Source organism: Lathyrus oleraceus, chromosome 5 (genome assembly GCF_024323335.1).
Source record: "Lathyrus oleraceus cultivar Zhongwan6 chromosome 5, CAAS_Psat_ZW6_1.0, whole genome shotgun sequence".
NCBI lineage: Eukaryota > Viridiplantae > Streptophyta > Magnoliopsida > Fabales > Fabaceae > Lathyrus > Lathyrus oleraceus.
Window position 1 is genome coordinate 602,061,134 of NC_066583.1, and position 11,332 is coordinate 602,072,465.

Sequence of the window (11,332 nt, forward strand, 5' to 3'; positions counted from 1 at the left end):
CTTGAGATAAGGGTGTTTAAACGGTCAGTGTTTTCTTGAAAAGAGTTTCTATGGACTGTATTGCTTTCAAAAAATGGTTTTTTGACTTAATTATAAGTGACAGCTACATTAACATAAAATCATGGTTTATTCAACAGAGCGAGAGTTTGAGATAAAACTTTTAATCAATAAAGTCAACTGAAAAGATTTATTTTAAAACCAAGAGACCGACAAAGGATTGATTCCCTAATTGCGACGAACTACATACCGATATCCGCTTTATTAATATTTAATCTAGATCTTAGTTTAGTTTTTAGCTTTCCCCCAAACAATCAAACATTATTCACCTTAGCTTTACGTAGTAACCTTAGATAACGGTATATCGATTCATAAGTCCCTGTGGGATCGATATCTTTTAAAACTACGCGATAGAACTGTGCACTTGCAGTTTGTACCCCAATTCGACTCATAAAGTCGCGATCACCTCTTCTCCCACCTGTGTTGTTTTCAGTGTGTGTGTGTGTGTGATGTTTGTTTTAGCAACCTTTTTCTATCTTTTGAGCGTGGATCCCGTCGAGTACGACGGATGCGTAGGGGTGCTAATACCTTCCCTTCGCATAACCGACTCCCGATCCCATTCTCTTTGGTCGCGAGACCATGCTTTTTCCAGGTTTACTCTGAGCATTTCCTTTCCCTCTTTTGGGATAAATAACGCACTGTGGCGGCTCTGTGTTGTTTTGTTTTAGCCCGCCGGTTGTTTTTCGCGGATGCGACACGCAACACCGGTCAAACTGTCTTGGAAGTAGTGGATCAACAGTTGATCGTTCTCAGTTTGGGTAGACATCTTACGGGCATACATCACTAGATGACTGAGAGGACATGTGTTCCCTTTATATTTTTCAAAACCAGGCACTTTGAACTTCACTGGAATCTTCACATTCGGCACCAGACATAACTCAGCAGCATTTTTCCCAAACAAATCCTTACCTCTCAACGTCTTCAATTCCTTGCGCAGCGCAAGAAACTGATATTTCATTTCGTCCATTTTCTCATAAACATCCGAACCCTCAGACGGCTCGAAATGATAAATGGTATCCTCTACACGAGGCAAGGTGTGCACAACGGGAGGTGGCACATACATGACCGGGCTAGATGCCGGCATGGAAGCAAAGGTAGGCGCAAAGCCTTAAAGCATGAAGTTCGGCGCCATTCCCCACGGGAATCCGGCAGACATGGCAGACGCAAAATGAGCAGCAACAGCAGGCATGGTAGAGGTAGCCACCTTTGATATAACAGTCCTATGAGGAGGAGGAGCTGTGGGTGTTGGAGAAGACTGGCTCTGAGCAGCCAACACTGACTCCATCATGGCAGTCAGTCGAGCGATCTCGTCCTTCAACTCTCTGTTCTCTTGCTCCAAGTGTTCCATGATTCTCAGATGATTGGCGTGAGTGTTGTACCGATGAGTCAGCTTGGTTGAAGCAAAGAAGAACACCAATGAGACATCTGGCGAAAGAATAACCTGTTTATGCAAATGATGCATGAAATGCAATGCTTGTTTATTTATTTTTACTTTTAAGGAACTTACTATATCATTTGCAAATATATATATATATATAAAACAATAATTGCAATAATTTGATATGACCAAAAATCTCTTTTTATTTATATAATTGGAAGGATTACACTGAGTATAACTTCAGAAACCAAAATGAAAAATACAAGAGAAAAGGAGACTAGTCATCATAAGGATCCCTAACAACAAGGTCAAAAGATCTGGCTGACGGCGCGTACTTCCTCCGAATGCGTCGAATCTCGGTCTCGAAAGAAGCCTTCATCTGAGTCTTCTCTAGGACAAGCTGATCAACAATTTTATTCCAAGCAATAGAAGGTTGAGGCATGCTAGAAGATGAAACCTCTGGCTTTCTCTGTCTCTTAGTCACTCGGTCTTCAAGTAGCTCAATAAGTGCATCTTTGTCCTTAGACTCCAACTGCAACTCTTTATGCTTCTTGCTCAAAGCATGGAAACGCTCTTCCCACATATCCTTCTCTTGCTTCATCTTGGTGAGTGCGTCTTCCAACTCCTCTACATCTTGGTTAGGAAGAGTTAATGGCTCAACCACAACCATATACATAGGTCTTTCACAAGGATAAGGCATCTTCAACTCCAAAGCTCTCTTCTTCACCCAAAAGAGTGTAAGCTTCCAAAGCTACACAATTGCATGGACCAAGCTCGGATCTTCCCTTCCTATGCACATTATGCCAAGCATGCACAATCTTTTGCTTCAAATGTTAGGGATCTTTACCCTCTTGATAGAAAAGACCTTCTAACAACATGTTATTAGGTTTATCTCTCAAGGGGAACCCAAGTTGACGACGAGCCAAAGCAGGGTTGTACTTAATTCCTCCTTGTGTACCAATGAGAGGCACATTAGAGAATTCACCACAACTGTCAATAATCTCCAAATTGCTCAAAGAGGGATCATACCAAACTATATCATCATTAGTGAGAGACATAAGTCTCTAAGACCGCCGTAGACATTGTTTGTTCTCCACAAAAGCATGTGTCTGAGGCAAGTGAGAAATAAACCACTTGTACAGAAGAGGAATGCAACAGAAAATCGTTCCACCACCTTTAGAATTCCTTAGATGCAAAGAGAAGTACATATCACCCTACAGAGTAGGCACAAGATTCCCAATCAAGAAAAGCCTGATGGCGTTAACATCAACAAAACCGTCTATGTTAGGGAACAAAGCTAATCCATAGATGAGCAACACAAAGATAGCTTCAAACGCGTCCACAATACCGGCTTGAGCAAAAGCAGTAGCTTCCTTGATGAGGAAATCAGATGGCAACCCAAACAATCCTCCTTTCTTCACCCAATGTGCCTCTATCTCAGACTTCTTCAAGTGAAGAGCTTCAGCAATAAGATGTGGTCTGGGAATCACTTTCAATCCACTAAAAGGCACTCTACTAGAAACAGGTATCCCTAAGAGATGGGCATACTCCTCCTATGTAGGCACAAGCTGATAATCTGGGAAAGTGAAGCAACGGTAGAGAGGATCATAAACCTGCACTAGCACACTCAGGAGTCCTTCAACTACATCAGTAGACAAGATAGACAAAAGCTTCCCATGACGTTGTTTGAAGTCCAAGGGATCTAATACAAAAGATGCTAGCTTCCTTATCTCTTTCAATTCGGGACATTTGAAACTTTACTTCTTAGCGTTCCTTCGTCCATAATCCATGGTCTGAAAATATTTGCAAATAATACCTCAGTTCCTTGAAATTTTCGTGTGATGAATGTTATGATGCGCATGAATGCATGAATGCAACAGTCATAAATAAGGGATCACACACAAGGCAAGCAAACAAAGGTCAAGGGATGAATCAAGTCATTGTCAAGATCAATCATCCATTTTGGTGGATTATGGTTTACACCTTATCAACACCCAAGTTCCATTGATATTGACAAGACTTAATTGGATCAACCAAGAATCAAGGGTTTGTTGTGAGTCACGAGCATGAAGTCTGGGTAAGAACCATCCCAAAGGAGTGAACTAAGGATAAAACCTGTAGATCATGTTCTAAAAAGTTCCCAGAGTCTTAATTCCATCTATCGGATATTACAGGTTAAGATGACTAACTCATCGACCCAAAATATTCTCAAGAGAAACTCGTCTGAGTGTAGTATCGTGTAACAACTGTTATCAAGTCTACACTTGAACAATTTCCGCACTACGTCTTAAATAGGCCAAGAGGGGGTAAATGTTCTACGGTCCTCAGCTTCTCGGACCCAAATTAGAGATAGTAATGCCTAACCACAAATACTTGTGTGACATTTCCAAATCCAAAAGAGTCTCCACTGAGCAGATGGGTCTCAAGCCAACTTGTTAAGGACTACTCCACACAAGTCAAACATGACTATACCAACCTCATATCTTAATTGCACTCAAGTTCGAGCTAGAACTTATCTCACCACTCAGAGATCACCAAGAACAACAAGCAAATTATCATACAAACAAATATACATACATCACATATATACAATTATATACACCCCAGCAGAGTCGCCACTATTGTAGTGGTAAACTCATGATCATCAAGCTATGGATAAGCAAGACATCAAATAACAAGAGTCTCCACCGCGCTTTTATTGTTTCCAAGGGAAAAGGAAAAAAGTACGAACAAAACCCAAATGTAAGAAGTTTTCAAATCAAAACTAATAAAATGTCAAAGATTACAGGTAAAGGGGTTGGTTACACAGAGGGAAGGTGTTAGCACCCAAAGTGTCCTAGGTACTCCTAGGGAGCCCTTTTTTGTGTGCATATGTATTTTGTACAAAGTGATGTTTACAAACAAGTAGAGTGAGGGGGTGAGAAGAGAATTCATTAATTATATTTTTGTGTTTGACAAGACCTTCGTACTTGTGCCTACGTACCAACATAAAAATGAGGGATCAAAACCTCGTAGTTCGTGATACAAATTTCAAAGTGGATGCATAGCTTTTAACAAAAATTAAGTTTCAAAGGCACAAAGGCCTAAAAATGGTTTGAATGAGTTTGTTCTTTTTTGGCTTTTTTGTGATAGTTTAAGTCAAGTATAGTTAAGTTTATTTACAAGTTTGATTTAAGAAAAGAAGTTTGAAAATGCAATGGCATAAGGCCAAAGTTTCTATCTTTTGCAAAGTGGTCAAAGTTTAGAGCAAAACTAGTTCAAGCAAAGAAGATTTTTAAAAGGAGGGAGAGATTTTGAAATTAAAGAAATTGGGAGGAGATGAAGAGACTAATCCTATGCGCAAAATTAAAAGTTAAGAGTTGAAAAGATCTGATCAATGGGTAGCAATCCAATAGACAAGAATGTCTTATAGAAACCCAAATTCCCTTGGACATTTTGAATCAAGAAACACACAATGCACACAATACCAACTTGAAGAGCAAGGTATCAAATAAAGATAGTCATATCCAAGGTTAGCCACTCCATGATCTTCTTCAGATTAGCCCATGTAGCAGATGAATTCCACAAGTCACTGGTTCAAAATAACAGCTTCACAATGATCATGTTGTAGAAGAACTCAAAGGGATCTTCAAAGGTGTATCAGATGAAGTTTCAAATTGCAACCACTTGGTTACACAAATGTTGGCATTGGCCAAGTCCTTTAGCATAGGGAGGTTGCCTAGATTTTAAGTCCAATTTGTCCAAGATCAAGTCAACAGTCCACACAAACGTTTTTTAGGGTTTTTGTTTTCATTATGTACATTAATGGTCAAAGACCACACAAACAAACAAAATATACACAAACAAGATATATCACACAATATGGTCCAAATGGACAAAGTGAAAATTGCACTAACATAAACAATTAGAATGGTATGAATAATGGCAAATGAATAGAACTCAAAAATTAAAGTGCATTAAAACGAAGGACTTGAAATCTAATGTTAGTTGTTAATGAGTTAGAAGTTAGTATTGTTTTGCTTTTTGTTTTTCATTTTAAGCCATTCTTTGGAGAACACTTAATAACACTGAAATTTACCGTATTTTCGACTCCGATTTCACATGCATTCTAGTTATTTTATTGTTATTTTGTTGTGTTATTACTATGTTTTTCTTTGTTTTCAGGTTTTTACTTTAATCGGAGCCCCGATCGAGAAAAGGAGTGAAAAAGAGCTAAAAACCCTAAAATTTAGCATTTTGTACTTGTGGCCTACCCCATGGCTGGCGCCATAGACCCTGCCATGACGTGTCCAAGCTCAACTTCCCTCAACTGCCATGTTCCCCACTACTTCCACTAAGGCGCCTCAAAATGATCTTGTGGCGGGAGCCATGGCCTTGTGGTGGGCGCCACAAGAGGAAAAGTTTTCCCTCCCATTTTCAAGTTGAAGGGCATCCTTGTCATTTCCATCTTTTTACTTGCTTATAAATAGAAACTCGAAATCACTTTTACAATCATCCAAACTTAGAACAGAGGCAAACTCAGAGCAACTTTGTTTCACTTAGGCATATATTCAGTATTTTAAAGTGGTAATCGCTTCGCATTGGAGTGTTACCACAATTGTGTAATCAAGTCTGTGATAGAGTCTGTAATCGAGTTTGGAGCACTTTGGAAGGAAGTTAATCCTGCCGCCATTTTCATTTCCGCTTTGCAATTTATTCAACCCTCCGATTGGAGTAGGTTTTTATTACTTGCCTTTACTTTATTTATTTCTCGCACTTGTCTTTATCTTATTTATTTTCCCGCACTCGCTCTACTTTGTTTATTTCTCGCACTCGCTTTAAATTATTTATTTCCTAGCACTCGCTTTAAATTATTTATTTCCTTGCACTCGCTTTAAATTATTTATTTCCTTGCATTCGCTTTAAATTATTTATTTCCTGCAGTCGCTTTAAATTATTTATTTCCCGCACTCGCACTACTTTCATTTATTTTCCGCACTCGCACTACTTTCATTTATTTTCCGCACTCGCACTACTTTTATTTACTTTTCACACTCGCACTACTTTTATTTAATTTAATGCACTTTTACTTTACCATGTCTAACTAAATTTATAAGGTTAGAATGTAAGGATCCTAATTGAACCGATAATCCGTACAATTGTTCGTAGAAACACTTAAGGGCTATTTTAACTTTCAACTTAAGTTTTCCCGCACTTCAATTCTGTTAGGTAAGATCGAAAGTCGTCCAACGTCTATCTAAACTTAATTGTTTTTAACTATTTCAAAAACAGCGAAAGCGCTTTGTTTAGTTCATTAGGAGTTTTTAATTTAAGAAGAAAAGAGATTTTAAAACTATTTTCGGACGCGTTTATAAGTTTAGAGTCTGGTTCGTAAGAACCTCTTTTGGTTAAGAAATCCAGGTTATAATACTTTTCAACTTAGTCAAGACACTATATTTCTTAAAAATAGGTTTACTACTCTAACGCAATGCGCGCCTTTTTATAAGTGACAATAAGAGGGTTTGATTAGGGAGTACAACTCGGTTCTGAATACGCGAAAGCGACAGTTTCCGTTAAAGTAGTTCTTTTCAAAGTAGGAAACACTGCCCATAAGTAATTCTATTAGCAAGTACTTGGATTATTAATTGATTACGTAAATTACATTCGACCCTGTCTTTATTAATTAAACTTTATTCAATACTTTACTCTTCATTGCACACTCTAAAAACACATATTTTGATTGCCTTTGATAAATACCATAACAATAGATAACGATAGATTGACACTTGGTCTCTGTGGATTCGACAATCTTTTATATTACTCTGATGCGTTCGTTTACTTGCGAAACACCGCATCAAGTTTTTGGCGCCGTTGTCGGGGACCAATTTCGTCAAATTTCATTTTCCTGTTGTTATATCGTTTACACTTAGGTTATTTCCCGCCGGTCAATGCGAAGAACTCGCAGCACCGGAAGTTTAAGCTTAGTATACCCTCTGGCGGAACCTGAACGTTACGCTCGCGCACGTTTATTCTTTCATAGAATTAAGAGAGCTATGGCCGAAGATCAAAACCAAAGACCTCTTAAAGATTTCGCTCAACCATCAAATGAAGAACCTAGTTCTAGTATAGTAAACCCAACCATCCCAGCTAATAATTTTGAACTTAAACCATCCCTATTGCAACTAGTGCAATAGAGACAATTCGCAGGTCTCGCTACTGAGAACCCAAACCAACATTTAAAAATATTTCTTCAATTAGCAGACACTTTTAAAACCAATGGAGCTTCTCCTGAGACAATATGTTTAAGATTATTCCCTTTTTCCCTCAGAGATAAAGCCCTATCATGGTTAGATTCCCTTCCACCCAATTCCATTACGACTTGGGATAACCTTAGAAGAGTTTTTCTTGCTAGATACTTTCCCCTGAGTAAGACCGTCGTTCTTCGAAACCACATAACTAGATTTACCCAAAACCAAGGAGAGTCGCTGTTCGAAGCTTGGGAGAGATATAAAGAGTTGTTACGAGCATGCCCACATCATGGTTTAGAAAATTGGTTAATCATTCAAACCTTCTATAATGGACTTCATTATAACACAAAGATGACCATCGACGCTGCCGCAGGCGGTGCTCTGATGAACAAACCTTACCCTGAAGCTAGTGCCCTCATTGAAGATATGGCTCAAAACCATCAATCATGGGGAGTCGAACGAGCGACAGTAGAGAAAAAGGAAGCCCAAGGAGGAGTGCATGAACTAAGCTCTATAGACATGATGCAAGCTAAAATGGACGCATTAGCCTTTAAGGTCGAGCATATGTGCATAAACCTGAATACTGTAGCCGCAGTTTCGTCGGATTGTGAAATATGTGGAACCAAAGGACACCAATCTGCAGAATGCAGTCTATTAAACGAAACCCACTCTGAGCAAGTGAACTACACCCAAGGGAACCCATACTCGAATACCTATAACCCTGGATGGAGGAATCACCCGAACTTCTCCTATAAAAACAATAACCCTATCCAAAATAATACACCTCCGAGACCTAGTTATCAAGCCCCAAGATCAAATCAACCTATGCAACCTGTACCATCAAAGCCGAGCCTTGAGAAAATTATGGAAAATTTTATCACCGCTCAAACTCAACAAAACAAGGAGTTCATGAACCAAAACATTCATGTTAACGAATTGATTACTCAATTAGGAACCAAGATTGACCAAATAGTTACTCATACTAAGATGCTTGAAACTCAAATCTCTTAGGTAGCTTTAAACCAAGCCCCTCAGACTACACCTGGAGGACAATTCCCTGGACAACCTCAACAAAATCCAAGAGGACAAGCCAATGCCATTACCCTACGAAGTGGGAACGCTTATGATGAGCCACCAAACCCAAGATTAAGTGAATCTGAAACTTCTAAAGAATGTACCAAACCCACGGACGAAGTAAAGGAACCAGAGGAATCTGAAAACCAGGAAGGTCGAGAAAAAGGAGAAGAACCTAAAGATAAAACTTACGTACCACCCCTGCCATATAAACCACCTATACCATATCCGCAAAGACTCAAACAAACCCAGATCAATAAACAGTATCAAAAATTTATTAAAGTTATAGAAAAACTTCATTAGAAATCCCTTTCACATAAGTCATCACCCAAATACCTTCTTATGCAAAGTTTCTCAAAGACATCCTTACCAACAAACGTAGACTTGACGATCCAAAGCCTTTGGAATGTAATGCTATTTCCGAGGACAAATTAGCAAAGAAAGATAAAGATCCTGTAAATTTCTCCATTCCTTGCCTTTTGGGTAATCATGTCATCGAAAAAGCTTTTCTAGACTTAGGAGCTAGTGTGAGCCTAATGCCTTTAGCAGTTTGTGAGAGGTTAAACTTAGGAGAATTACAGCCCACTAAGATGTCACTTCAGTTAGCCGATAGATCTGTTAAATATCCGATAGGCATTTTAGAAGATGTCCCTGTTAGGATAGGTCAGTTATTTATCCCTACTGATTTTGTTGTCATGGATATCAAAGAGGACAATGATATACCAATCCTTCTAGGTAGACCATTCTTATCGACTGCAGGAGCCATAATAGATGTCAAGAAAGGAAAGTTGACATTTGAGGTAGGTGACGAGAAAATAGAATTTTGTACTTTCGAAAATTCTTATGGCACTTGTAATGGGAGACTCGTGTTATGCCTTAGATATCATTGATGAATGTGTTAGAGAATTATAACAAAAAGAAATTATAAAAACAATTAAGTTACCATCAACTCTCATAAGGGAAGATGATGACTTTAAGAAACCTTACATCGATGATAACCTTTACGAATGTTTATCCCTTACCCCAGATCCTATGCCATGCCCTAAGAAACCAACCTTAGAACTTAAGGAACTACCTAAGAACCTGAGATATGAGTTCCTCGATGAAAAGATGAATCGTCCAGTTATAGTTAGTGCTACCTTGAGCCAAGAGGAAACGAACCAACTTTTAGACGTTTTACGAAGATATCCCTCAGCCTTAGGGTATAATATCTCTGACCTGAAAGGTATAAGCCCATCTGTATGCATGCATCAGATTTCGCTCGAAGAAGATTCAAAACCCTCCAGGGAACATCAGAGAAGAATAAACCCTATAATGAGTGATGTTGTTAAAAAGGAAGTTCTTAAGTTACTTGAGGCAGGTATAATCTACCAGATCTCGGATAGTAAGTGGGTGAGCCCTGTGCATGTAGTACCTAAAAAGGGAGGCATCACAGTCGTGCAAAACGATAAAGGCGAACATGTAGCAAAACGTTTAGAAGGAGGATGGAGGATGTGTATAGATTATAGAAAATTAAATAAAGCAACTAGGAAAGACCATTTCCCTTTACCATTTATAGACCAAATGTTAGAGCGTCTAGCCAGACACTCTTACTTCTGTTATCTAGATGGATACTCTGGATTCTTCCAAATACCTATCCACCCCGAAGATCAAGAAAAAACTACCTTTACATGCCCTTATGGAACTTTTGCCTACAGACGAATGCCATTCGGCCTCTGTAATGCCCCAGCTACTTTCCAACGCTGCATGATGTCAATCTTTGCAGATTAGCTAGATGGTATCATGGAAGTGTTTATGGACGATTTCTCGGTTTGCGGATTTGATTTCCACAATTGTCTTGCTAACCTTGAGAAAATCCTGGAGAGATGCGTGGAGGTGAACCTCGTGCTAAACTGGGAAAAATGTCATTTCATGGTAATCGAAGGAATAGTTTTAGGACATATAGTTTCTGAAAAAGGTATAGAGGTAGATAAAGCTAAAATAGAAGTTATAGAAAACCTAAAACCACCAAAAACCATCAGAGAAGTCCGAAGCTTTCTTGGACACGCTGGATTCTACCGGCGTTTTATTAAGGACTTCTCCAAAATCACCAAACCTTTAACTGGACTTTTAATGAAAGATGTTGAATTCATTTTCGATGAAAAATGTAATGACGCATTTAATCTTTTAAAGCAAGCATTAATCTCAGCACCCATTATGAAACCACCTGATTGGTCAGAACCTTTTGAGATAATGTGCGATGCTAGTGATTACGCAGTTGGAGCCGTTCTAGGACAAAGGAAAGATAAAAAATTACATGCCATTTATTATGCCAGCAGAACCCTAGATGCTGCCCAACTTAACTACGTAACAACTGAAAAAGAATTACTAGCTGTAGTTTTCGCTATAGACAAATTTAGATCTTATCTAGTAGGAGCAAAAATTATAGTTTACACCGATCATGCTGCCATTCGTTACCTATTAAGTAAAAAAGATGCCAAGCCCAGGTTACTCCGATGGATTCTATTACTACAAGAGTTTGATTTAGATATAAGAGATAAAAAAGGCACTGAAAATGTAGTAGCCGATCACCTTTCTAGGCTAGAACATCTAAAAC

At 38.7% G+C, this 11,332-nt stretch overlaps 1 non-coding gene across 1 annotated transcript; it reads right to left on the reverse strand.

The window, feature by feature from the left end:
* Positions 1–7,851: 7,851 nt before the first annotated feature.
* On the reverse strand, positions 7,852–7,958 carry LOC127089142 (small nucleolar RNA R71). The gene has a single exon (XR_007790916.1). It is a non-coding gene; the product is annotated as a small nucleolar RNA R71 (small nucleolar RNA).
* Positions 7,959–11,332: the final 3,374 nt, after the last annotated feature.